The sequence below is a fragment of the Dermacentor silvarum genome, chromosome 4 (assembly GCF_013339745.2).
Source record: "Dermacentor silvarum isolate Dsil-2018 chromosome 4, BIME_Dsil_1.4, whole genome shotgun sequence".
Classification (NCBI taxonomy): domain Eukaryota; kingdom Metazoa; phylum Arthropoda; class Arachnida; order Ixodida; family Ixodidae; genus Dermacentor; species Dermacentor silvarum.
Genome location: NC_051157.2, coordinates 53,822,481 through 53,849,607, shown reverse-complemented (window position 1 = coordinate 53,849,607; position 27,127 = coordinate 53,822,481). Strand labels below are relative to the sequence as shown.

General features: G+C 49.6%; 1 protein-coding gene and 1 pseudogene across 1 annotated transcript in view; one reads left to right on the top strand and one right to left on the bottom strand.

Annotated features, from left to right (window-relative positions):
• LOC119450054 (elongation of very long chain fatty acids protein AAEL008004) overlaps positions 1–27,127 on the bottom strand; it is a 391,994-nt gene that overhangs the window by 290,595 nt on the left and 74,272 nt on the right. The gene's annotated exons all lie outside the window — the stretch shown is intronic.
• On the top strand, positions 5,012–6,323 carry LOC119450055 (mitochondrial 2-oxodicarboxylate carrier-like; annotated as a pseudogene).

The window sequence follows — 27,127 nt, the reverse complement described above, 5'->3', positions numbered from 1 at the left end:
TCGATCCCGCGACCTCTGCTTAGCATGCAACACCATAGCCGCTAAGCCACCGCGGCGGATCGTCTGAGTGTTACGCACCGATGTGTTGCCGAGCTCAAGTTCGCGAATGTTTGCGTTTTTGATCTCGATCTTCAAATAGTCCCGGCATAGGCAGATTACTCGCACATTTGCATTTTCACATCTCGGGACACTTTCGTGATAAGCGATCGGAGGCGTGATTGGCGAATGTTTGTCGCGTCCCTCCCACTTTGCTTCCACCGCTCGCTAGGTTGTGTGCTCTGGCGCCGCTGTTATTAACTCCATAAAGCTTCAGCGCAAAGTGCCTTTACAGCCAGCTGTCTGTAGCACAGCACAGCTGCTGCGCGACGCGCTGCGACATTTGCTATACTGCCCATACATCTGCACCGGCGTTATGCGCCGATAGAAGACGCCATGCTTTGCGTTACACAGTGCACATGATACCTCATGCCGGCTTCAGCAAAATTGAGAGAGATAGAGAGAAAAACGTTTATTCGGATGGAACATCGAGAAGAAATGGCGCGTTTTCTGCAAGTTTGAGGTACGAGTAGTGCATGTACAGGCCAGAAATACCATGTAGGTTTGCCGGTGTTCCTGCGACGGCTGTCAGATTACGAAATATAGGGATTCGGAAACAAAAGGATAACATTTACTGGCCAAGCTTAGCAGCGGCGGCCATCAGAATGTGCACGATAAATCGCCAGTATTATTTGATAAATTGTAACTATTTAAGTTTCTTGATGACTTTAGGGGGCATGTTGTAATTCTGGAACTGAAGTCAACCGGTAATCGAAGCGTAACTTTTTGCTGTAACCTTCACGTCTATATACAACAGTTTCGAAAAGCATGTCGTCAAAATGTGCCCCAAAATGCATTGCTGTTCTAGCTAAACTTTTTTCCGGAAACGTATGAACTGGAACAGCAACGCTCAACTGCAGATCTTGAGTATATAACTATCGAAACTGGTGCAAGGCACAGAGTTTAGCAAAGGGTTATGCTTTGAGTTCTGGTTGACTTCGATTCTGCAAGTGCAACACGCCCGCTAAAATGATTCAAAAAGGTAATTAGTGAAATTTGTAAATAATTATCGTATTGGAGATTTCGTGCGCAAATCTATATCAAGTGTGCTCCGTGAAACTTGTTCTTTCTTGTGTGTCCTCAAATCTCATTTTTAATAGTCTGAGACAGCCGTAGAGAAACACGCGGTATTTATATTCTTTTCTCAGTTGTAAAGAGGCACTAGGAATAATCAGCCTGAACTAGTTAGACACTCTCACACCAATATGTCTCTTAATTTCTTCGTCCGAAGGAATCGCTTATTCTCTGCGAGTTTTACAGTGTTTTTGTGTAACGATACGTCTTTTTCGGGTGGAAAAATCCTTGAAGTCGCTAGGCTGAACGTTTTTTTATAAATGTATAGAAAATTCCATCTAGCAATCCTTCTTGAGATGCTCCCAAGCGTAATAAGAGTGTAACTCTAGTGAGACCGAAGTGCTGTCCGCAGGCATCGTTAGTAGCAGTTACTCAGTCGCAGGAGTTGAAATTTTGCCTACAGAAACTATATAATAAAAGCAGCACGTGGATTTGCCAAAAGTTTAGAGCAGGCCTTCCTTATTAAACAAATGTATAGAGTTTACGATTTATGTGCTGTTATGTGGGCCAAATGAACTATTGGAGGCCGCTTGATCACTGGCTGATCAGGCCACGTCTTCTAGCCATTTGATAACAAAAGGCGCATAGCGACATCAGCTAGCTCCCAAACCGGGGTTCCCCAAGCGGATGGAAATAGAAGCCGTAGGCTCGAAACTCCCGTTGGTCAAATACTTGTGGGTCACTGTAAAGTTTGGGCACTCTGCTGGCGCCAAGTGTCTCGCGCAGTGCACGTTCTTGCACGACACCCTTTTCCTTCGACGCGCTGTTCGAGAAAAACGAGGAGAAGCGGCCCCACAAAGGGTGCAGGGCGGTCATTAGTTAATTAAGCTAAATCAATAATTAGATAATTTATCAAATCGCTTATCGCGTATTCTAAAAACCGCAAAATTTACTGTTTATTTTAAGTATGATTATTCTATTCAGTTCTATGTCAAGTACATCTGCTCCCTAATTATCAAAATTTATACCTTACTCTTACTTAATTTCTCGTTTAAGTTTTCTCTCCCCCCACTTTGACCGCCGGCTTCTCGGCCAATCGCCCGTAGTTGGCAAACGCCATGACATGAGGAGCAAGCAAACACATCACCAAGTTTATCGGTCTGCTGTAGTTCTTGTTGCCAATTAACAGCGCTGCCTATGTGCATGGAGGAAGGAAACCCAGGAGAGGCCCCGGCCAGCACAGACGTATTGGAGGAAGTGTGGCGGAAGTCACGCGCTGTTTTTCGCAAAGGAGCACTGAGACGGGCACCCCAAATGTCAACGTTGCCATAGCAACTGCGCTCCTGAAGCTTTCGCTGCTGCACTCGGTCTCTAAAAAGTGAGATAAGATTTTTCCGTCGGTGCCTTTCTGGCAGCACCTTTTGTTCGCGAGAACAGCTGACTTGGAGTGCGGTGTGTAAGCTTGAAAGTTATGTTTTCAATGTGTGAGCAGCAACAGATACACTCAAGCAATCACGGCGCGGATCTTCGTCGTCTTCTTCAACGTGCCACGGAAAACACGGGAGCGTCTGCTTCACTAAAACTGCTACAGAAGTTTCGTAGTCTTGTTTTGACGCGCGTCGGCAGCACACATTTCCGGCGGCTGGTAACAATGCAAGTTGAAAGCTCGCGCCCTGCTCGTGCCTATCTGCTCCGGCGAGCTGTGATTGGAGGCGCAAAGGAGATGGCACACCAAGATGGCTGCACTTCCGGCTTCAAAATGTGATCAGGGCCTCTCCTTTTTTTTTTTTCTTCTTTCTCCATGCCTATATGAGATATTGGTCTTAAACCGCCTTAACACGGTGGTTTTAAAATTATTTTTAATAAAATCAAAACAGTATCAAAGTAAGCCACAAGCTAGATGCCCCACATATACACCGTACCACATAGATCTCCAGTGCCATAACAAACTGCGTATATTAGAACAATCTAAAAAATTACTAAGTAACTTTGAGAATAGTAATTAAAAATAACGTATAAGAAGCGTTTCAAATTTTATTGCAGTCGTTTTGTTTCGCGGATAAAGTTATCAATATTGGTTTTATGTTGCCTCATATTCCTGTGCTTGCGCCGTAGTCGGTCATCATTATCACCGCCACCATTACTTCCGCCACGGCTATTGCCGCTTCATTCGCCCCTTCCTCGACTCGATAGTCAGATACTAGCGTGAGATTCAGCGCTTTCTTGAGGACAGTACGATGGCTTCGACGGAAACGATTCTTTGTACTCCGGTAAGACGCACGTTCCTGAAAATTTGAATGATCTTGAACACTCGTACCGGCCGATTCACGGCCGATCCCCCTCCAGAGTGAGTTCGCCATTTCACTGCGGAACAACAACCAAACCAACCAACCAACCAACGTGCCGCGTCTCTTTCGGGTTTCGCGTTCGGAAAGTTGTGGTGCTTTTGAAACGCGCGCAGCGTTTTGACCCGTGTTGCTTGTGTGCAACCGCTCGGCTCGCGCATTAGGCCTCTCTGTCTAAAATGCACCAAGCAAGCGTCGATTGCAAACCGTAAATATTCACGCTGTTTTCATGCTGTTCTTGTCTAAATGTTTGTATGTGTGAAAAAATAGAGAAAGCGCTGGTCTGTCGGTCAGAACGCCTTTTGACAAACTGGTTGAGCGTGACACAGCGCCCAAATATGCGCTGCTGATTCCGGGAAAGCTTTAACCATTGCTGAATATTGGTCCCCGTGACTGAATCGCACGATTTGTTGTATGGCGTGCGTTCCGGTGTTGGCACGATTAAATTTTGATTTCAAACTTTTCACACGTCCCCTGTAACATGAACCTTGCGCGCTGCGTCCCATGGAGTAAAATGAATGCTTGAAACCGTTCGACTTTACCCGTTAGGACACCACTGCAAGCCCACTCCTATTTGTTTAGAGCAAGTAAGCTGTCTAGAAGTGTCTCGTGGTTACACTGTTTTGGTAACGTTCACTATACTCTATCTCAGTAGATCCTTGCAGCACAGCGGAGGCTGCAGGACTCCTTAGCCAACGCCTCACCAGTGCGAATGCTGTGGGCGCCATCGGCTAACTGGAAATCAAAACTATTTTTAAGGCTTAACTCCACCGGTTGTAGTCCTAGCAGCGTCAGAACGAACAGCTTATCTCAATAATAACGACAAAACATAACCTGCTGCTTTGCCCTCAGCATGAGCTATCGACTAAGCGATGGACGGATTTTAAGCACTCATTTCTTGCTGCTCCAGTAACAAGCGCGAATTCGGATCGAAGCGGGTTATCTCGAGACGCTGCCATGTTGCTTCGTAATCATGGTTGGGTTGCTATTAAGGGTAAACAGGAGTAACCGCCGCAGTAATTAGCTGTATACGACACGCATGCGTTAACGTGCCTAACATGTCACGTATCGCTGTAACATATCGTGTACAAAGCAAAAATGAACCTCCCCCCTCCCTCCAATAACAGGACATTTATGCCTGGAACTGCATTCCACTGCGCAAGTATTTTGCCACTGTACACCTCGTAGCTTCAACACTGCTGCAAGTTACTTGTGAGATAGAGTATAGGTGAACGACTGTGATTGATATACTTTTTGTGTTCGACGCTTTGTGGTGGTATAGGTTAGATTGGAACTTTGGAATAAGTTCACTTACGCTAATCGCGGACTTTGCGTATTGGCTCGGGTGGCGCGGTTGCACTTGCTCAAAGGGGCTCTCTAACTGCGCCTGCTGTAGACATGCTTTCGACAGTGAAGGCAAGTGCGTGAAAACACGGTAATCGGCGCTGCCTACACGTGGGCTTGGTCATGTACTCGGTGTAATTTGTCATTAAGTTACGTCATGTTTTCCTCTCTGATTTCGCGTCACTTTGCAGAAGGGTGGCCACAGCGCGTTGCCACCACAAGTGGCAGCACCATGTCGGAGCGCTCAGGCGTCCGGAAGCTGGCGCGAGAAGCCGCCATCCAGATCGCATCGGGCGGCTCGGCGGGCTTCGTCGAGATCTGCCTGATGCACCCGCTGGACGTGGTCAAGACCCGCTTCCAGGTGCAGCACAACCAGCTGCTCGCCGCTGCCGGAGAGCATCGCTACACTCGATCGCTGACTGCTTCCGGCGCATGGTCCACGCTGAGGGATTCCTGGCCATCTACAAGGGAATCCTGCCGCCGATCCTGGCCGAGACGCCCAGCGAGCCGTCAAGTTCTTCACCTTCGAGCAATACAAGAAGTTGTTCGCGTTCGGCGGCCCCCAGACGGCCGTCACCCTCTCTTTAGCCGGACTGTTCGCAGGTCTCACCGAAGCTGTGTTCGTAAACCCGTTCGAAGTGGTCAAGGTGCGGCTGCAGACCGACAAGCAGGTCGTCACGCGGCAGCCTAGCACGTTCGCCGTAGCCAGAAACATATACCGTGAGGCAGGGTTTGGGCTTCGTGGCCTGAACCTCGGGCTCACCTCGACCATGAGTCGAAACGGACTGTTCAACATGTTCTACTTTGGCTTTTACCTTCACAGTCAAGGACAAGCTGCCAAAGATGGATAGCGAGGCGGGCCACCTTCGCCATGGCGGCTGGCAACGGGATTCGTGGCTGGCACGGGCGCTTCCATGATGAACATACCGTTCGACGTGGCCAAGAGTCGCATCCAGGGCCCGCAGCCCGGGCCGCCTGGCACGATCAAGTACAGGACTTGCCTGCAGAGCGTGCGCACCGTGTACGTGGAGGAAGGCTTCTTTGCACTCTACAAAGGCCTCGTGCCCAAGGTCCTTCGGCTTGGTCCCGGCGGCGCCGTCATGTTGGTCGTGTACGAGCACATGCACGAATTCCTCAAGAAAAAGTTTCCCGGCTGATGATGTCAGAAGCAAAGTCTAGAGCCACGAGAAATAATTCAAAGAAGAATGAAGGTTTGTTTGTTTGCCTCTGAAAGCTTTGGCTCAACCTCCCCACATGTTTAAATGTTTCAAGCTCTGGCTTCTCTTTGCGAACATTGTCCGGTGATCATGCAACCCTCCATCGCACCATTTGTTCTCAGTTGTTTTGTTTTTCCAAAGAAAGCGGACACAATACTAGTGTGCTTTTCTGAGCGCCTCACAGAACCAGTGTGCTTTCGTGAGCGGCTCACAGAAGTTCCTGGCACATGTCAAACAGGGTGTTGAGCGGCGATAGTGCTTTGCGTTTTGGGTTAACAAGGCCTCAATATATAGAAAAATAATTGTGTGTTGGGTGTACTTCCTCATGCCAGATGCGATACCGGGTTTTCCGCTAGTGGCGTTCCGTAAAACATTCACACTATATGAAAAACATTACGAGTTTTCACACGTCAAAAATGTCAAAAATATTATTTAAAGCGGCTTATTTCATGCCGCTGTGCAACGCTCAACAATTGAAATGCTGTAATCGGAGCACACTGCATCCATTCGATGTATTCGGTTGCGGCTTACGTTCGCGTGCCTTGTACCGGCTTGTTATTCGCACTATTTTCAAAGCCCGCACACCCCATCACAGCACGGACGTTCTTCGAGCGCTTAAATTGCCGCGTTTTGTTCTTTGAGAACTGTACATATTAGAAACAATTCAGCCGAGTTATAACATTATGCATGGAAAGATTGACGTACTTAAAGCTGTTTTAGTTAATGCAGTTTTTTATCATTTCTCGTGGCGGAATAACTTGCTACCGTACTTACCTTTTCAACGAGTGCTGCTTTTAAGATTGATTGCTAGTGACAATTATCGATCCAGGCTGAAACTGATGCGCTCTTGCATACTCGAAAAGACGACGAAATTAAACGCACGTCCGAATAGGCAGGTTGATACAAAGTATAATTTTGGTGATTGAGCAAATTACTTGGTATCCAGTATTCCTCTGAGGAATCTTGCGGGAACCACTTCTGCAGTATATAGCCTGTAGCGAATTAGCAGCTTACTACATCGGAAAGTATGAGAAGTTTGAGCGCTATAACCTCACTTGGAATTGTCGTCGCGTACATTTTCTGGTATTGTCCCATTGACGCATCGCTGGGAGCTTTTCAAAAGTTGCAATTCCGAGTGAGCTCACCCGCTCGGGCACGTTCCGATCCGGCCGAGCCGCCAGCTGCGCAGTTACAGCACAGATTGTACTTTTCTCCTTTTTCATTTCTTGCTGAGCAACTTCGACTGGGAATGTTTGTGCTGCCTTGCGATCCTCAGCAGGTTGTTGAAGAGCGTGACTTGCGCTTCGACACACGTGGGGCGTGCTGTTAACTGTTATGCCGCGCCCTTTCAGTTTTAGCAAGCCACATTGCTTTGCGACCAGTGCCCGACCAAGAACAAGAAAACGTTGCATAGCTGGCGGCTTACCCACGTCATACGTGATACTGCTTCCTTGTGTGGTTATTATACCCGGTAAAGTTTATTTTGGCGTGTTTGCGCTCGTGTTTCTTTTCTCCATGGGATACCGAAAGCGTCTTATTGAAACCAATAGCCTTTAGCAAAAGGTTGATTAGCGGCCCTGCTTGGTAACACGAACAAATGCTTTTTTTTTATATGGCTCCTGGTGGCTATCCCAAATTTGCGCGACAAAATGACAAAATCAATGAACCATTTTTAATATTTATTTTTACGTTTCCGTCTGCCACTGCCGTCTGATTCTTGACCATCCACTGGTGGGGTTTGCCATTTCAAGTGGGTCCAGCCGACTCCGCAACACGGTACTGTCTTAGGAAACCAAATTTGAGCGTCTGTAACGTCACGCCATAGCGCAACACTCATAGTGCACGCCTCAGTCGTGGGCAGGCTAAGGCTCACAAAGAGAATCGAAGAACTGACTACGGGATCTGCAAAATTTCAAGGTTGTGCGTTGATTAGCGCAGTCGTAATTGTTGAAGGTGGGCTAAATCAAGATCAAGTGAGCGCAGCCGAGGACAGGTATTTTTGCTTGACTTTCAAAGCGACGCGCTAAAACAAATATGCCTAGTTAGTATGCTTTGCGCATAAATGACGTAAGAACGCCAAATGTATTTAAGTCTGTCTCCTAATTTTCTAGCGGTAATTCTAAGTCTTCGTCAGATGCATCCGTTTTTCGCTATCAGACTCCTTGTCCCTGGATTCAACTCTCGCGGTACGTTTGCATTGAGTTTGCGAAGTACGTTTGATTTATTCATGATCGCCGTCCCTGTCGCTGGCGGCTCAATGGTTGTGGCATTGTGCTGCTGAGCACGAGGTCGTGGGTTCGATTCCCGGTTGCGCTTCGATAGGGTCGGATTGCGAAAACACTCGTATACCATGATTTTGTGCATGTTAATCCCAACAGCGCCTACCGTAGCAATTTTGATGCGACGATTTGTCGATACCTGAAATGCTGATTTAAGCGCGGGAAACATAATCCGAACCATAATCGCGTGTATGATATGCTGAAGGGAAGTTTCAGTTGGAATAGCGCTGAAAAACCAATGACTAAATAATCACTATGCTAATTACGTATAACTCAAGATTCGCTGTTTCTTGGTACGAAGTACTCTCCAAGTACAGAAGTACTCTCCAGGTAAGCATGTTCTAATTTTCTTTAATGTGAATGGTGCTCGGGCTTTGTCGGGTTAACTAGTGTGACCTATTGTACCTTATATTGCACACTGCATTCAACCCCCCCCCCCCCCCTTTTTTTTTAAATCTCCGAACCGGTTGCGTAAAATGGTCATCAATTATATAAAGTCGGATGCACGCGGAACTGAAGTGTTTTTGTGCATATTCTTAACGTCGCCTTTGCCAAAATCGACATCGATTTGGTCTAGGGTCGGTGTGTCATCGGACGACAAAAAAGCATCCGTGAAGCACACCCGTAGTGGGTGTGCGCCACAAGTGAAGAACAAGCAGGCAAGCAAACACTGTGTGTGGCTTCTGGTCAAAAGTAGTCCGGAACGCGCTGAATTAGCGCCGGACGTCCGCCTGGTCCGTGCAATCGTATTCGACAGGCGCTGACGAGTGCGGCGAAATACTTTCATGAGTATCACGGCCTATACCGAATACGGAAGTACATGACGGTCAACGTCGTGGCATGCATTATATGTAGTACTTCAATGCTAATCAGGCCAGTGGAAAAAGACGACGAAGACGCGCGCCTCGCGTTGAGGCCGTCATGCTTGCCGTGTCGGCGCAAAATTTCCGTGCGCCTTGGGCAAATGCCCTCGCCGGACCGAGTAAATGTTTCAGGAAAGAAGAGAAAAAAAAATCCAATCCATCGATGCCGGGCCGTTTGACCGAAGCATACATTGGTGAGTTTACTATGAGCAGCGAAAATGCGCTTGCAAGCTCGACATTGTCATCACGTGAGCATGTTCGATCACTATTAGTGTAAATATAATGCGATGCTTCAAACCCCTCACCAATGTCGCGGTGGTCAGCACGCAGTAAGCTTTCGAAACAGGGTAATTGGCGATCGCCGTGGAAGGCCTTCGTCTTGCAGTGAACATAGGCAGTGGTTATTCTCCGGGCAGCCGGGAGAATTTCTGAAACGAATTTCTGCCGGCACTCACCTATTGGCTCTCCGAAGGTAAGGGTAGGTTAGGTTAGATTAGGTGAGATTAGTTTAGGTTATGTTAGGTTAGATTAGGTGGTATTAGCTTACGTTATATTAGGTTAGGGCGAACCCGCAGGCCGCTTTTCAAGACAGTTTGTCATGTGAATTCCGAGCGCCAATACGAGGTGAGTGTCGGGAGAAATTCGTTTCACAATTTCTGCCGGCTGCCGGGAGAATAGACTCACCCGTGAACATAAGTTAGGCTGACGATGAAACTTTCGAAATTTCGTGCCAACACGTAAATATGTTCGCTTACTCTTATTGTAAGAAACTAGTAATATTACAAAACGCTTAAGCAATATCGCGTCGTTGCACACACGGACTTTCGAAGCAGGGGTAATTAGAGATCTCCGAGAGAGAGGTCCTTCGTCGTTCACTGGGCATAAGTTAGGTTGATGAAACTTTCGACATTTACTGCCATCAGGTGAGCATCACGTGACCACGTTCGCTCACTGTTATTGTACGAATAATGCGATGTTTAAGAACGTCGCAACAATGTGACGGTGCAAGTGCTTCTAAGCTTTCAGCGAACCCTGAATACACCGACAGGTTGTTACGGTTTTGAATAGAGGCTATTAAGAGCCGGCAATTGCAACTGGAATGCTTGAACGACTTGCTTAGGGAACTCGCGCCAGAACTTTTAAGCTGCACTTCTGCGCCGCTGTACATTGTTGAGCTCAACGATGCCGGCTCTGTAGAAGCACTACTTTTATTTTCAGCACACCTCGTCACGCACACCACTGCACTTTAGTTGCAATACGCTGCAGTAGATGCAGCGATAATTAACGACGCACCGCTTGTTGTTATCATCGGAATTTATGTACTGCCATGATATGGTTTATAGGATCCGCATAACTACACTATCTTTTTTTTACTCCGCAAGCCCTGTCGTATTTCATGATTAAGCTGCTATATTCCAGCCAGCTGCATGCATGGGTCGCGTCAAGGTCGTAGATCCTATATATCTGTGCGAATTGGACCCCGAAGACAAGACTCCATGCTGCTGCTCTGTCCACACGTCAATATGTGCGCCTGTGGTACTTTAGCGAGGAAATTCGTAACTTAGAATAGTAATGACACAAAAGTCGAGATACCGGCGATATTTATTCATGTGTATACATGTAAGTACCATTTGGCTAGGTATTATTTCTAGCCATGCAATATAAAATCAGGAGCCAAGAAGTTACACACATGTAAATCAATTATATACTAGCAAGAGTATACCTTAAATGAAAAGTGCAAGCACAAATCAAGAGAACATAAAGAACATAGATATTAACGGATCGTTAAAATTGTCAGCTGAGCTGTACAGAATTTTGTATATCGATTCCGGCTTTGTTATAGGAGTTTTGAAGTTGGGGCAAGACTTTGCTTATAATTGGCTAACCATAACTTGGTCTGAAACGAGGGACATACCATAACTACGAATTTTGAATTTCGTAGTAATTTGAATGGACGAACTTTTAGTGCACTTTTTTTTTATGCAAGCAATTTCCAGAAACCTGCACTATTGTGCGTCTTCAGGCAATCTACCACCACTTGACCTTTTCAGGAAGTCTCTCTCACGAGTGACCGTGCTAAAGGTGGATTAACTTCGGTGACTGGACACCAGCGTATTCAGCATAACAAGTACTGTCCGAAATCGATACCTCTACTGAGCGTAAAAACGGAGCATATAACTATTCGTATGGCATTTAAACAAACAACGAGACCTTGCGCCGTCAAAACTGGGTCAATATACTGATTTAACGCATAATAAACATAGACGATAAACAACAGAGCATTGGAAATTTTATATCGCTACACATTTACTTTAAAAGCTTCGCTGATTCGTTGTCATCTTTGCGCTATCCTAGACTGTACAAATTCAAATTTATTACAAATAATGCAAATATTGATACAAATCTGTGGCGTGCGCGGGGCCCATCCTGTTCAAGCAAAATGTAATAAAAGCTACTGAAGCAAAGCAAACAAAAACACAACCATTGCATGAAGAGTGCGATTAACTTCGAAGTCCCGATAACCTTCTCAAAGTTATCTTTCTTAGCAGTCAGCGCTCGGGGGCTGACTGCAAATAGGTAGCTGAAAATCGGAGAATATTCTTAAAATAAGCTTTGTAGCTCAAAGCGATAAAACGTGCTTAGTGTCAGTGTTGGAAATGAACAGAGCTTACGAGCTTGGACGCTTACTTACGACAGCATTCCTCAGGAAAGGGTGATATTGCTTGATGATGCTGATCGTTCTTTGTTTATGAGGTCGTTTTTGGTTTAATGACTTTCAATTTGACTCGAGCGTAACGACGAAACAAATTGTATGTTAATGATATTTCTGCATATTCTCGCCATTGGTACGCACCGTTTCTGGTCCTTCTCAGCCGTCCCACCCACAAAGGCTTTGGTTTCCTACCCTTCCCTGTTTGACAATGCACCTTGTTCCACCGACAATGTCCACCGCAGACAGCCCTGGACTCGACGTTACCACGATTCGTAGATGACCGGAGGCAACGTACACCCTTCTGCTGAGCCCATGTTGCAAAAAGCAGGTGAGATTACAGGATGTTTGTGAGACACCACTGCGTTCACTACGGTATCGCTGTGCTCGTATTTCAGAACCCTTCGCGGTGGCTTAGTGTCTACAGCGTTGTGCTGCAGAGCACGAGCTCGTTGCTTTCTATTTCCGACCACGGCGACTGCATTTCGACGGGAGCGAAATGCAAAAGCTCTCGTGTACTTATATTAGTGCACGTAATGAAACCAGGCGGTCAACGTTAATCCGGAGCTCTCCGCAACGCTGTCTTCATAGCCACAGTGTTTCTTTGGGACGTTAAGCTCCATAGATCAACACATCAATAAATTGTATTTCAGATGTTACGGCAAGATATTTCGAAGCGATAAACTATTACGTGTACGGTTATACAAAGATGTGCTGAAGTACGTTCGCAGCTTGTGAACATGAATATTGCGACGGAGAATTGAGAGCAGCTAGGGGTCTGCGATTCGCGCCTTCAACAGAAATACAGGTGGCGCGCGCGGGAAGGTACAGCTGCTGCGGAAAAGAATTAGCACAAGTGGCCGATGACCGGAGTACCTCTGACAAGGAAACGCGTATTTCCGGTGACAGATTTCAGCCAAGCGAAACTTTGCAAAGTCAATTACTGTTTCTAAATGAAAACTGCAATAACGTGTCGTAAGTTCAAAACTGCATCTCTCACACACAAGGCATATTTGAAGGAAGATATGAGGCACTTGGCTGTCTGACTGCTTCGGGAGGAAACAGCGAATTTTCATTCAGGGTGCGCAAAATAAAAGCTAGTGGTCATATCTGAAAAAAAAAAAACTGTTAGAACTAAATACATCCGCCATACAGGTCAAGTGAATACCCCTGCAAAGTGTTCGCGGTATAGTTCATGTACCTACCGTGCCTGTATGGAGACTTCTTGTTATTTGTTTCGGATGCTCTTGAAGGTCTTTTTGTCAAATGTTGCGCTTCAAGCGAACACTGTGAACACATCCTCCACATCGAGCGTTCAATTTGCGAATTGGACTCATACTCTATCCTATTTTGGTGAAATACCGCGGTGTGCCAAATTTTTCGTGGTCAAGCGAGCGCCCTGTGACGGGATAAAGAAGGATTTTGAATAGCGTAAGTGCGTGAGAAGAATACAATGAGACAGAGCGCTAACTTCCAGAGAAGGCAGAGTTACGTGTAAACGACATTCGCTCCACTCATTCCTGATGAATAGAAAGTTCAGTGGCTTAATTCACTCTGGACTCGTTCATTCGTTCGTTGAAAGCTCCTTGGCGAGAAACACGGATAGGCACACACTCTGGACACACAGGCTACACACGCAGCAACGTCCTTTGTGTCTTCTAGCATTGTTACGGTTTCTTCGCTATAACTCGCCTTGACAAGATGAACCAACAAGCTCATATCGTAACCCTAATCTTAAGCTCCGCCGACGTTTGAGAGAGAGAAAATAATTTCCTAAGGAACACAGCGTGCCGCTGCTCCCACTGATGACGCAGGACTTTCATCATGTCGAGTTCTCCGTCAAAGCAGTCTGACTCCAGGATCACGCCGTGGCCGTACATCAGCAGCCCTAGATGCCGCTCTCAAGCGCCGTCGCCTTGGCCGTACGGTTCGGTGGCTGGCAATGCTAACGTCGGTGCCGACGAAGTGCCGGAAACCGCATCGGAGTCACATCCGGGGACTCCACGTCACTTCTGCTGTGAGACGGCTGGGTCATCCGCACCCACACAGTATTTCGTTGCCGTACAAGGAGCGGCGCGTCGTCGTCACCACGTGCGGGGAGCTCACAAGGCTAGTGCACAGGGACGTCCTAACAACTTTGCCGTATTGCTTGTCCTATTTGCATCGTTTCTTCGCTACTGAAGAGAGACCATGACAAAAATACTCAATTCTCTATAAATAATGAAAAAAAGACTTACATATAATAGAAACCTGGTGTGCCAATTCTCTAATGAAACTTAACACCTCCAAATGTAAAGTTATGCGGATCTCCCGTAAACACTCTAACAAGGAATACCAGTACTCTTCAAACTCGACAACCCTATCCCCCGTTGAATCATATCGTTAGCTCGACATCACTATTAACCGCAAGTTGACCCGGACCGAGCACATCACAAATTGGCTACCGACACTACTAAATCACTTGGTTACGTCAGGACGTACCCTTGACCTGGCCCCGCCTCCACACGAAAACTAGCTTATGAAACTTTTATTCGAAGTAAAACTTGAATACGCTCAGCTATTTGGAGCCCGCACCAAGCTTACTTAATCAACACTTTAGAATCAATACAACATCGGGCCCACTAGATTCATCACTTCCAGGCACAGCCGTCAAAGAAAGCGTCGGTGCGAATAAATCATCCTTAAGACTCGAATCATTGCTGTTGCGTCGGAAAATCGCAAAGCTGTGCCTTTTCGCACCGACTATATTATAACTTCCCACATCTACACGAAAAGCTTCTTATTCCAAGAACCCGTACATCTCGTCGCCTTTTAACTCTTGCAGCATCCAGCGCTCGCATGGTTCAACATCTTCCTTTCGTCAATTCGTTTTGCCTAGTACCATCGCAGAGTGGAACGATTTACCAGATAGAGTTGTCTGCTAGCCGTAACCCCGTTATCTTTAAACAGCTGCTTACTGAGCGCCTCAAACTCTAACCTTATGATGACCATACTGTGTTTTCCTTATTTGTTATGTCCGTTTCACCATTGTGACTTGCTGCTGATTTGATTTTGCATTGTATTCAATGTGCGCTAAGTTTTTCTTTTTTATTTGTGTTCTCAAACGAATCCACAGGCTGTAGAAAATTGTAAAACCATGTCTTTATTCCTATTCTTACCTTCTGTAATCCCCCCCCTCCACCCCCCTCCCATATGTAATACCCCGACAGGGGTCCTGAAGGAAAAAATAAATGATAAATGATGATGATGATGATTCTCTGATCATTCTCACTCGCTTATATGTGTGCAACATTTCTCGATGGACGTCGCCTTAATTCGCAAATGCAGGCACACGTCCTACGTTAGTCATTAAACTAGTACGACTATCGAGGCAGATATGGGAACGATGGTTGGCTTCGAGTTTCTTTTGTCGTTCCATCCATTTGCGGATGTAGGAAATGCGCTCCAACAACTTCGACATTACTTCGGATGAGGAGCGAACAGAGTTCACAGAGCGTTCGCCCGTCCCGGTGGTTTTAAAGCTCTTGTGTGCGAATTTTAACCACCCGAAATACGCAGAGCAGGGCACCACTGCACCAACAAGCACTGCACTAAGTTATTATTCTCACGGTGCCGTTATTCGCCGCAGCATGCAGCGAATAAGAAAGACTGTAAACTGACAAGAAACTCCGTAGAATTTCTAGCTTTGCGTCGCCACTAAGTCTTGACCTCAATCGCATCTCTCACACTGCAAAATAAATTAGGGTATGCTTGCTATAATGCATCAGCGCGCGCGCGTACATTGTGTGAGTCAGTGATAGAAAAACAGTACATTTTATATTCATGTAACCTCAAGTCGATTGTGGCTTTATTTGTCTCGTAACTTTCGATAGCTTACACGTTAATCGGCGGTATTTCTGGCCTCAACACCACAGAAGTGGCGCGCCGAGGGACGCCTCGGATACAAGCACGCACCCGATACAGGCGCCGTGGTCCCTCTGACGTACGTGCACACGGGCATGGACCGGGCGGAGCACAAAGAGCGCGGCGAACGTCCGCTGGTCCTCCTGTTCACGGGATCACCAGACACTATCAGGACTTCAGCTACACCATCCCTTTTCTGGACAGGCACGGCGCCGACGTTCTCTGCTTCAACTGGCCCAGTGAGCGGGAAGCTTTCTCCGTCACCATATTTTCCCGTGTATCGTGGTGACCTGGAACAGCGAGAGCAGAACTAAACGTGTTTTGTTTCGTGACTCAAGCCCCTTTTGATCCGAGCATTCCCTGTTGACCGGGAACTATACTCGGGGACAACTTATCTTGGCAGTGAAGCGAAGGCTAGAGGGGGCGGAGGTTCTGCACAATCGTGTTACTCCGCCAAGTAGTGCTGCAGCTAGCAGCTGCTTTCGGTGCCAGTTTCGGTTTTCTTTACACGCTGTGTACGCCCGTTGCCCGTCTTCACAAGCTCCGATATAGCCCTGGGTGTGCAATAAAATTTAACGAAATGTGATTTTACCGTTTAAAATTCCATATCTAGATCTCCTATGTCTCTGTGAACTACGTTCTCACCAAAGTTTTTTCTTTTTTTTTTAGATCAGATATGTCTACAACCTGCGCCCCTCAGCTCGGTTGCACGTGAGCCTGCAGCTTGTTTACTGTACAGAACAGATTGCCCAGAAAGTTTTGTGGAATCCGAGAAATAAAAAAAAAAAATGAATGTAGGGAATTATTTTTCAAAGAGCACAATAGTTATAGTATATCATGTACAGCTTCTCAAAGCATTGTTAACATAATATTAAGCCAAGTAGAATTTATTTGAGCTAGGGAAATGTGAAAATTATTAAGTGATTTAGGGAACTCTTTGTTGGCGTGTAAGGAGACTCTGCGCTTCGATCCCATAGCTTTCCCTGCACTATCAAGAAAAGTTATCCCCGAGTATAGCGTTAGCACGAAAATTGACCGCATATCTGCTTGCTTCGCTACAAATAGTGTCGAAAGACGATAGTCTTCTGCCGTCCCTGATACGTACCTTCTCTCTTCTCCCCCCTTCCACCTCTCACGCTCTTCCCCTCCCCTCTCACTCCTCCCATGATGGATGCAATGGAGGTTTTGCTGAATTCAACTTTCCCGCGTTCGCCCTGCTCTCGCGCCATCTGTTGGGACCTTTTATTACTGTTGGCTTAAAGCCGTCTACATAGCCGCGGCTTCAGTCGGCTTGCTTTTTAACGCGTAGCGTCTCTTTGACTTCATTTCTAACACGTTGATTTTTCATTTACTAACGTAAACACCAGTCCAATGTGTATTCTTAATTAAATGAACGCTGCGGATCACTGTTCTGTACATATATTTTGCCTCAACTAGGCACTGAGGTTTCCTTTGCGCTGTAATGTTGACGTGTACAACCCCTTGGCCCCAGTGCTAGTAGCTTGGTTGGTTTTGGCCGGGCGTTTGAATCGAGTGACCCAGAGGCAAGGTTTTCGCGTTTAGGTAGACCAAGATAAACTATCGTCTTTAAAAGCTGAGCAAGTTGCTGAGACTCGATGCTTAAAAACCAGCCCGACGGAAGCCCAGACCGAAGATACGTGTGATTGTGTTGTGTGTATGATTTCATTTTTCTGTCCGCGTCCTGTAGCTCTGGTGTTTTCTTTTCTCGCCAGCGTTGTCTCGCGTACCAGAGGCCACACCAGCTGTTCAATCGTGTACCTTTTACAGGAGATCGCATGTGGCTTGGTAGCGTTATAGTTCATTGCTAATTGTGGCCTTGCAGAATGCATACCATACAGGGGGTTCAAAATTAAGCTTTATTGTTTTATTAAATTTAGGCAATTGGAGGCACGCGAACACCACCAATGCAAATAAGTTATGTGACCAGGGGGGGCACAAAGTGAGATGGTAGTTATCGCTGTCAACAGCCCAGTTAGCTAAAATTTCATAACTTTTTGCTGACTGCAGTAAGTGGGTATGTTTCTATTGAATAGTTAGAGGTAGTCGTGTTTGTACACATTATTAGTTAGAAGAATTATTCTAGCGTGTCTGTGCTCCGAGGTATCCAACTCCAAATTTTAATTGTCGTTGCATGATTACGTATGCAAGAGAGTTACGATCGGTGAAAACTCCTCCCTGGTGTGACGCGGCTGTTGCGTGCGGCGCTTAGTCTGACAACGAGGCGAAGGCATTGGCAAACATAACTGTCCCCCTTCCCCTCTCGGCTGGCGAAACAAAAAATCGAAGAACCTGGAACAGCTGTCCTAACACGCGACCAAGCAGCCTGTAACGATGGCGCCAGCTGCCATGCCGAGATATGGCGCGAGCGGAGAAGCCCGGGGGCAGGGCGCGTGCGTGATGGTGACACCGCACTGTCATAACTTGATTTCGCCAGCCAAGAGGGGAAATGGAACAGTTCTCATATTAACGCGATAGCGTTAAGGGCCTCGTGTCGCAGAAAATCCGGCGTCGGCGTGCGATGTTGGCTGGTGGCGGAGAAAATCATCCCCAACCACGCAGGCCCTCCGAATATATTTAGGTACATGCATATGCCACGCCTTCTTATATGACATGCGGTATACGCGGGTTATATTGCCACACCATTCTGTCATTAATGTTGCTCATACCTTGTCTTGCATTCTTGGCAAAGCTTTTCCTCGGAATTTTCAGAATGACAATCCACAAACAAATGTCATGAAACGAAACCCCCGCATGTACATGCCTTTTATGTTAAATCTTCTCAGACTGAAATATCAAAAGTACGAAACAAAAAAAATACACCATCTTCCCGTAGGGGAACCCTGAGTAGTATGCGAAGCAGCCAAGGTAGTTTTATCGGCTGTATAAACTTGGACATGCAGCAGCACCAGCAACGCGCAGAACTGTTGTCCACGCCGTCGGCGTTTTGCCCGCGTTCGCACCGAACGCGCGACGCATCACAAACTTGGTCGCGACAAGTGTAACGAGGAGCTCTATAAGTGCTACCGCATTTAGGTGCACAAAACACACTGAGCTGTGAGAGACGCAGCCATGCCGCTGGAGGGATATTTGTGAACGCTTAGTTAGCTCTATTACAACCGCGAGATACACTGCCAGCCACTGAAAATGGCATGGACAGGGTGGTCGCCCACCCACGCCATTGTCAATGGTTGGCAGTTTATCTCACGGTTGTTCTTTTTAGGTAGATTTTGCCTGCAGACACACCAAGCAGTAATTCTATGCTACAAATGACGGCGAACTCAGTGGAGGCCTCTAAAGGTCTGGCAATGCATGAAGTTGGGCGTGTTATTGTATCAGCTAATATTGCGTTACACAGAAGACAAGTACGAAAGAACAAGCAGTAACATTTGCAGCATAGATTGGAGCTCGCTTCACGTAGACAGTTGAATATGCAGACATGTCTATAACGAAGATGCATGCGCGCTTAACTCATTGGTCACCCTTCTTTAGAAAGATCTTCATCGAGGCTTCGTAGATTTTCTACCGAACCAGCTTCAAATGTATGCTGCTTCTCTAGCATAAATGAAAGTTTCTTTGTTGTTCGGTGTTTGCATCAATTATGCAGAAGCGTAGTGGCTGTTCGAACTGGGATTTTATATGGCCGGGACGTTCTCTATAATGCGGAAGTTTACGAGGTACAATATCTGTAACAACTATTTTTTAGCACCTCTATTATTAGCACACGCAAACCGCACAGCATACATACAGTCGCTTTATAGGCCAAGTAGCTGGCTAAGCGGTGGTAGCTCTGCAAGCTTCATACACGTTAACGCCGCGCTCACCGTCTTCGTCAGCCTTCCTCTTCACCAAAAAGACCGGCTACTGGGGGCACAGCAGTGAGGAGAAAACCCACCTTGCCATTGATTTCCTCAAGAAGCTCGACATAAAAGAGTGAGTTGCGGGCTTCTTCCCTTCTAAAACATTTAGCTTATACGCGGATTTGTTTCCGGAAGCAAAGTCCAAGTTGTCGGACGTTTGTGATTCTTTGCCGTGATATGCTTCTTTATCTTTATGAGCATCAGAGCAAGTGCCCGTCGATGACCAAATTTGTGGCAACTTTGCCACCTTTTCGGTCACATCGACGCACTTCAACGCGCTGTTACTAAATTTACTGGCGCGGTGCAGAAAACGCGTGTCTGCTGCCGGAAGGACATCTCGGTTGCAGAGGTCAGTGAATAATCAGTGAATTCTGCGAGTACTGGCCTACGGAGATAAAACTCAGAAGATCTTCTAAGAAACTTCAGAAGAATATGAGGACAACGAACAAGTGATTGAACGAGAAAATTCCTACAGAAGTCATCTACAATGATTGCGCGAGTTATAACGTTACGAGAAAGGAAAACAGTAATATGCCACAAAGTGCAAATGCTGATATTCTAGTTGATATTTAGAGGAAGAAGTCAAGTTGCGCAGGCCAATGCAATGCATATAAAGTCGCTATCTCATAATGTAACAGAATGGGTTCTAAGTAGAGATGGTCGATTATCAAGTTTTGTCGTATACGAATGGAATACGAATTCTGAGTATCGAATAGTCAAACGCAGAAGGGCATACACGTATTTAGAGCAGAGACATTTGATATCTGGACAAGTAGCCACCACGCCCGCACTAGTCTGACTAGTTAGAAAAATACGGCTGACTATCAGCGACAAAGGAGCCAGTTTTAAACACACCACTAATTGTAATGAAAATTGCATGAGTAGCCTCTCAGCATAAGTAAGGCCGGGTTGCAAACATTTTTTCCAAGAATAAATGGCTGCTTTATAGAATGGAGTTTTTCGAGAACGCTAAATAAATGGTGGCAGAAAAAAGAGAACTTTAAAAAATAGAAAGAAAAACTGCTGAAGGACTTTCTTGGCGTATATACATGTTACAATGAAAAGATTACTGGTCATAGTGTAGCATAACTTGCATTATCTATTGTGTTTTTTCATTCCTTCGAAAACTTCTGTCATTGTTCCACTTTTGGTAATTTGCGATACTTTGTTTCGCAGATGGACAACAGTAAGATGTTACTGTTGTCCATCTGCGAAACAAAGTATGTTGTCCATCTGCGAAACAAACAAACAAAGTCCTGCAGGACTTCTAACAGTCACTTACTGCGAAATTTTTTCATTAGTATCAAGCATTCGGAAATACCGAATAGTTTCTTTTCGAATATGAATACGAATACTTAGTGGGTAATATTTGATTCGAAAATTCAAATATTCGCCCACCCCTAGTTCCAAGGAATGGAAAGCTCAGCCAAGGAAGGCAGAGTGTTAGGTGGAGTTATGAAATAAAGAAATTTGCAGGGATAGGCTGTCAGCAAGAGTAATGATGATGTCGATCGGCAAGATCAGTTAAGAATTGTGCCACTTAACAGCATTATTTGTTTCTCGGGCCGATTTCAGCTTCTCTGCAGTGGCGCAGCTATAGGGCAGAGTTAAAAATCCACTCACTTTTTAACCCCCACAAGCGTTTTAACTTTGGGGAGTCTTTGCAGGGTCGACTTGCTGGTAAGCCACAGCTCGGGCGCCTACCCTGCGGTCGAGCTAACCGCCGAACATTCTGACGTCCAAGTGAAGTCCCTGGCTCTCCTTATGCCCACCACCGGCACCGACGTCAGGTTGGTTGGTGCGCAGAAAGGCAGGAGGGTTTAGAATGCAGGGATGACAAGATAAAAAAAAAAGCCTAACTGGTGTGCCACGAATAGGCCGAGCCCATAGACAACACCTCACAGCTGCTGTGGACCTTCGCTGCTCAAGCAAATGGCAGTGGGCGTCGTCAAGCTGCCCATCCGATGTCAGCTTGCAAGACCCGAAAACCCTCATATTTCACGTACGCGCCTCCCCTATAGGGCGATCAAAATTAAGCTTTACAGATTTGATAAAATTATGCGCTGAGAGGTATACGTGAAATCCTCCTTCGCACGTAAATTGTGGGGCCAGAGGGATACAAAGTGAGATGACAACTGTCGCCATCAGGCATCTAATTCACTATATCGATTAATGAACTTCTTTAGTGACTGGAGTAAGTGGGCGCATTTGTGTTGGAAACTTAGAGGCAGTCGTATTCCCTACACAATGCCATTTGGTAGAATTATTCTAGCATGCCCGTGTTCCGTGATATCTTCCTCTAAATTTTCAACTTAGTTCGTATGTATTACGCGCGCAAGACGGTGAGGATCGGCGCGAAGCTCCTCGCCGGTATGACGTGGCTGTTGCGTCACACACTGGCCGCTTAGCTTATCCCCTGGCCTCATGACTTACATTTTAATATTAATTTTAATAATTTGTAAAGCCTAATTTTGATCCCCCCATATATTCGGGAAGACGGTTCAGACTCCTTGTTGTGAGCAGATGAATGCTCTGACGTTTGCACCTATCTCTCATGGGCCTCTCATGGGCCAGTGGAATGCGCTCAGGCTGCGATTCCACTTTGCAAGCTTTATGCAAGCTTTTTCTTTTTATCCTGACGCAATAAGCTTATGGAACAACTTAGCAGAAGAAGCTGTGCAGAAAAAGATCCGAAAAAGACCCGAAAATCGAAGCATCAATTGCGATAGCAAATTAGTAGAGAGCTATATGGAGTAAGGATAGTAGTTTATCAGCTGTATAAACTTGAACATGCAGCAGCACCAGCAACGCGCAGAACTGTTGTCGACGCCGTCGGCGTTATGCCCGCGTTCGCACCGAACGCGCGTGGCGTTGGTGACTGTTGCCGGTGCCTCTGGGGGCGGCTCAGAGGTTTTCGACTAGATCAGAATGGGACACTCGTTGAGCAGATAGATAAGTGGTTCTTGAGGGAAAGGGAAAGGTTGGCGCTATCTTCTGCAGCCCTTGAGGGAGCACGGCTCAGCGCCAACGGGGAGGGGTAAGTGGGAGCGAAAGAAGGGATAGAGTGGAGTCGCCATGGCTGGGCGAAGCAAAACCGGCAGGCATAGGCGGCACGTATCAGGCCGAGATGAAAGGCCTTGGTGTGCTGCAGAGTCTGCAGGGGTGTTGTGCCAGGCTGGTCAGGCCCGGGGTGGGTGGGAGGCCGTGAGGCCTTCCCGCTTGTAGAAATGTCCTTAGAGGCGTGCGGAGAGCCCTGACGAGTCAAGGAACTCCACGACGCCTCGAAGTGCACAAAGGTGGTGTCGGCCGGGGAAGAGGAGATCTTCCTCCTTGCCAGAGGGGAGGCCCAGGCGGCGGAACTCCTGCAGGAGTGGGCCCCGCTGCTGGAGGTACGCCGGGCAGGCCAGCAGGAGATGTTCGATCGTCTCCGGCTCCCCGCAGGAGCTGCAGGCCGGGGACGTCGCTCGTCCCAATCGGTAGCTGCGTGCTGCCGTCCAGCTGCAGCCGATGCGGAGCCGGAGAAGGAGCGAGGTCTCCCTGCGAGCCAGGCCTCGCTGGGGGAGTGGTCGTGGGGGGCATCCCAGTGCCACCCGTTTGTCTGGGTGGTGGGTCGCCAGGTGTCGCCGCAGCCTCAGTCCAGTGAAGTCGCCCTCCGTCACGGCCCGACTGAGGGGCACAGTGGTGTGGTGGGCGTCCTTCGCCAGGGTGTCGGCTGCCTCGTTGCCCGGGATCCCTACGTGGGCGGGGATCCAGTGCAGGGACACCGGGTGGCCTGCGTCCTGCAGCGCTGTCAGCCGGGTAGACAGCAGTGCGACTCCAAGGCTGGCGCTTTCTGGCCTCTGCAGGCCGAGGAGGGCTGCCTTGGAGTCGCAGAGGATGGCCGCTGGTACCCCAGGAAGCTCCTCGGAGAGTAGGTCGACGGCCAGGTGGAGGCCTGCCACCTCCGCTGCAGTCGAGCTGGCGTGTCTGGGCAGTCGACACTGCCTGCTCTTCTGCAGGGCTGGTGCCGTGCAGGCCGCCGTGGCAGAGCCGGTGTCCGGTATCACCGAACCGTCGACGTACACCAGGAGGTGGTCTCCGAGGGTCTTGTCCAGGAGGCAGGCGGCCGTCTGCTGCAGGGCGCAAGCGGGCGAGCGCCTCTTCGAAATCCCGGGCAGCTCCGTGGCGATGGGGACAGGAGGCCTCTGCGGTGGGGGCAGCTATACCGCATTCGGCGGTGGGTTGCCAACCACCTCCTCGTAGAGGCGGCACAGCTGACCCATCCTTGAGGAAGGCCGGGACTGGAGGCGACGCAGCAGGCCTCTGCCATCAGGAGCATGGTGGAGGCGGTCGACGTGCCTCAGCCCCTGCTGCAGGAAGAGGAGCGACAGGGGCCATGCTCCAGCCTCCGCAAGGGTAGCGGCAATCTGGGAGCTCCGGGGGACGCCCAGGCAGAGTCGGATGGCCGCCCGGTGCTGCAGCTCCAACTTTTCGAGGCGGCGTGGCGGCAGCGCCACCAGCGGGAGGGCGAACCGCAGGCGTGATGTGGCCGCCGCCTCGTAGAGCCGCAGGGCCCACTTCACCGAGCAGCCCTTTCCATGAGCAAGGAGCTGCGACACGGCCTTGCGGACTCTGATGGTCTGGGTCTGCATGGCCCCGACTGCCGGTCGCCAGGTTAGCCGGTGGTCGATGCGCAGCCCAAGGTACGACACAGTCGTACTCCATGGGATGCGCACGCCTTCCAGCTGCAGCCGGGGAGCTGAGCGCCGTGCCGCTGCTCTCGGGTGGACGAGGAGGGCCACCGTCTTCCCCGTCGAAACCGAGAGCCCGATGCTTCCCAGGTAGGCGGCCGTGGTGTCCAGGGCTCTCTGGAGGGCCAGGCACACGTGGCGGCTTGACTGCGGCGGTCCCCGCACCCACAGGGCGATGTCATCCGCGTAGATGGAGCACTCCACCTTGTAGTGAGGGTCGGTCGGCAGTGCAGCAGGCAACCGGGCCAGGGCGAGGTTGAAGAGAAACGGGCTCACCACTGACCCTTGTGGTACGCCTGCTGCGACCGGACGGGGAGCGCTCCTTGCATGGCCCACGCGGACCCTGAGAGTGCGGTCGTTCAGGAACGATGACAGGAACCGCCGCAGGTTGCCGCCAATGCCCAGGAGGTCCAGAGCCTGCTGGACGACCGCATGTGGGAGGCCATCGAACGCCCCCTTGACGTCGATGAGGAGGAGCATGGCGAGGTCTCCGCTGGCCCTGGCGTCCTCCAGGGTGGAGACGACGTCTGCGATGGAGTCCGCAGTGCACCTTCGGCGCCGGAAGCCTGTCTGCTGGTCCGCGAGGAACCCGCAGGCGCGGGCCACCCATTCGAGCCGTGCCAGAGCAATGGCCTCCATCACCTTGCAGGCAGCGGAGGTGAGAGAGACCGGTCGGTATGAGGATAGCTCGTTAGCAGGCTTATTGCTCTTCAGAATGGGGGCCACGATGGCTGTGCGCCAGGCCTCCGGCACCTGTCCTGACCACCAGATGTTGTTGTAGCAGTCGAGCAGGCGTCGTTGTTCACTGGTGGCCAGGTTGCGGAGCATCTGGAGTGTCACTCCGTCTGCTCCCGGTGCACTGCGACGCTTGCCCCTCCTCAGGGCCGTCTGCAGCTCGTGGAGAGTCAGTGGGTCCTGGCACATGGCCGCGATCTGGCTGGTCGCCCACTCCGGATGCAGCTCCAGCAGGCAGGTAGGCGGGTTGGCAGGGGGAAGTCCGACCGGCAGGATGGCCGCAGCGAGGGCAGCCGGGGGGGCGAAGTGGTCCGCTAGCAACTCCGCCAGGGCCGCCTCGCTGATGCCCAGCGAGATAGCCACCGCGAGGACGGGGTGGCGGTTGACTTTCCTGCCGGTCAGGGACTTTAGGAGGCGCCAGGCCAGGGGGCCCCTGGAGCGGTTCTCGATGGTGGCGCAGAGGCTCCCCCAGCTCTGGCTCCTTCTGCGCCTGGCCTGTCGTCTGCAGCGGGCATCCGCTCTCCTGTATTCGGTCCAGTGCTCTGCATTGCCCGTCCGGATTGCTCGGCGCTCCACGCGTCGCCTGGACGCACGGAGGTTGAGCAGGAGCAGATCCGGGGCAGGAGTATCGGGCAGAGCAGAGCACTGGACTGTGGCTGCCTGGGCGCACTCCATGATGGCACTCAGGAGGTCACAGCCATCTTCCAACTCACTGCAGCGCTTCCTGAACAGGGACCAGTCTGTGACGTGGTATGTTCGTGACCTCGGCCTTCTCCCACACCCGGGGGTGATCAAGATGGGGAAGTGATCAGATCCCCAAGTGTCGGGAGTTGTAGCCCAGTCATAGGAGCGCTGCTCGGTGGTAAGGGAGAGGTCGATGGCTGTGCTCACCCCACGGCGGACGTACGTGGGTCCTCCTTTGTTGAGTACCACCAGGCCTGCTCGGCTGATGGCGTTGCAGAGGTCCCTGCCTCGGCGGGTGCACCTGCGGCTGCCCCAGTCGGTGTGGTGGGCGTTGAAGTCACCGCACAGGACTGCATGTCCACCGAGGCGTGCTGCAAGCCGCACCAGGCTGGAGGGGTCCCACTGTTGTCCAGGACGAACGTAGACGCTCGCCACGGTCGTGTCCTGTCTGTCAAGGCGTACCGTGACAGCACAGCACTCCATGGCGCCGCCTACGACGTCCGAGACTGGGGTCACCGAGTGGGCCAGGCTGCTGCGGACGTAGATGGCAGTCCTCGGCTTCCCCTTCTTGTGGGCACCCTCCAGGCAGGGAGCGTCCGTGCAGCTCTGCGTCGAGCACGTGGTGGCGCCAGAGTAGCCCGTGTATCCCGGCAGCCGCAGGTCCTCGGCCACAGTGTACACCTCCTGCAGTGCGAGGACGTCGAAATCACACCGCAGGAGGTGCGCGCACAGCTCTGCATGCCGCCGCCGCAGTGAGTTGGTGTTCCATTGGAGAACACTCGGGCGGCGACGGCATTTCCCAGCTGTGGCTGGTGAGGGATCAGCCATGCTGGTTGACTGTGGTCGGGACTGCCACTGCCTGCAGGCAGATGGCTCGGAGGGGGCTCTCGGCAGGCAGCATCTCCCCGATCGCCTTCAGGGCGAGCTGCAGGCTGGCAATGATCTGGTCCCGAGGGTCCGGGCCAGGCATTGCCAGTGATGCTGGGGCTGTGGTGGGCTCGCTCTCAGGGGTGGCAGGCGGACTCGTTGAGCAGCGTCGGAAATCTTACCCACCTTCTCGCCTCGCAACGTTTCAGATGCGAAGCATCTTATGCTCGGGGCTATGTCACTCACTCCCTCCCTCCGCCGTGCGGCGTCCACTTCCGGTTCCGCTTTCGGTTCCGGTTCCACTTCCGCTTCCGGTTCCGGAAGCCAGCTTCCGGCTTCCGGAGAACGCTTCCGGCGTTTTGCCCGAATGATCCCCAGGTGCTTCGCCCACTCATCATCATTCACTTCGTCCTCTCATTCTCCCCCCTCAACGCTGCGTTGAGTGCCACGGACAGCGCCAGC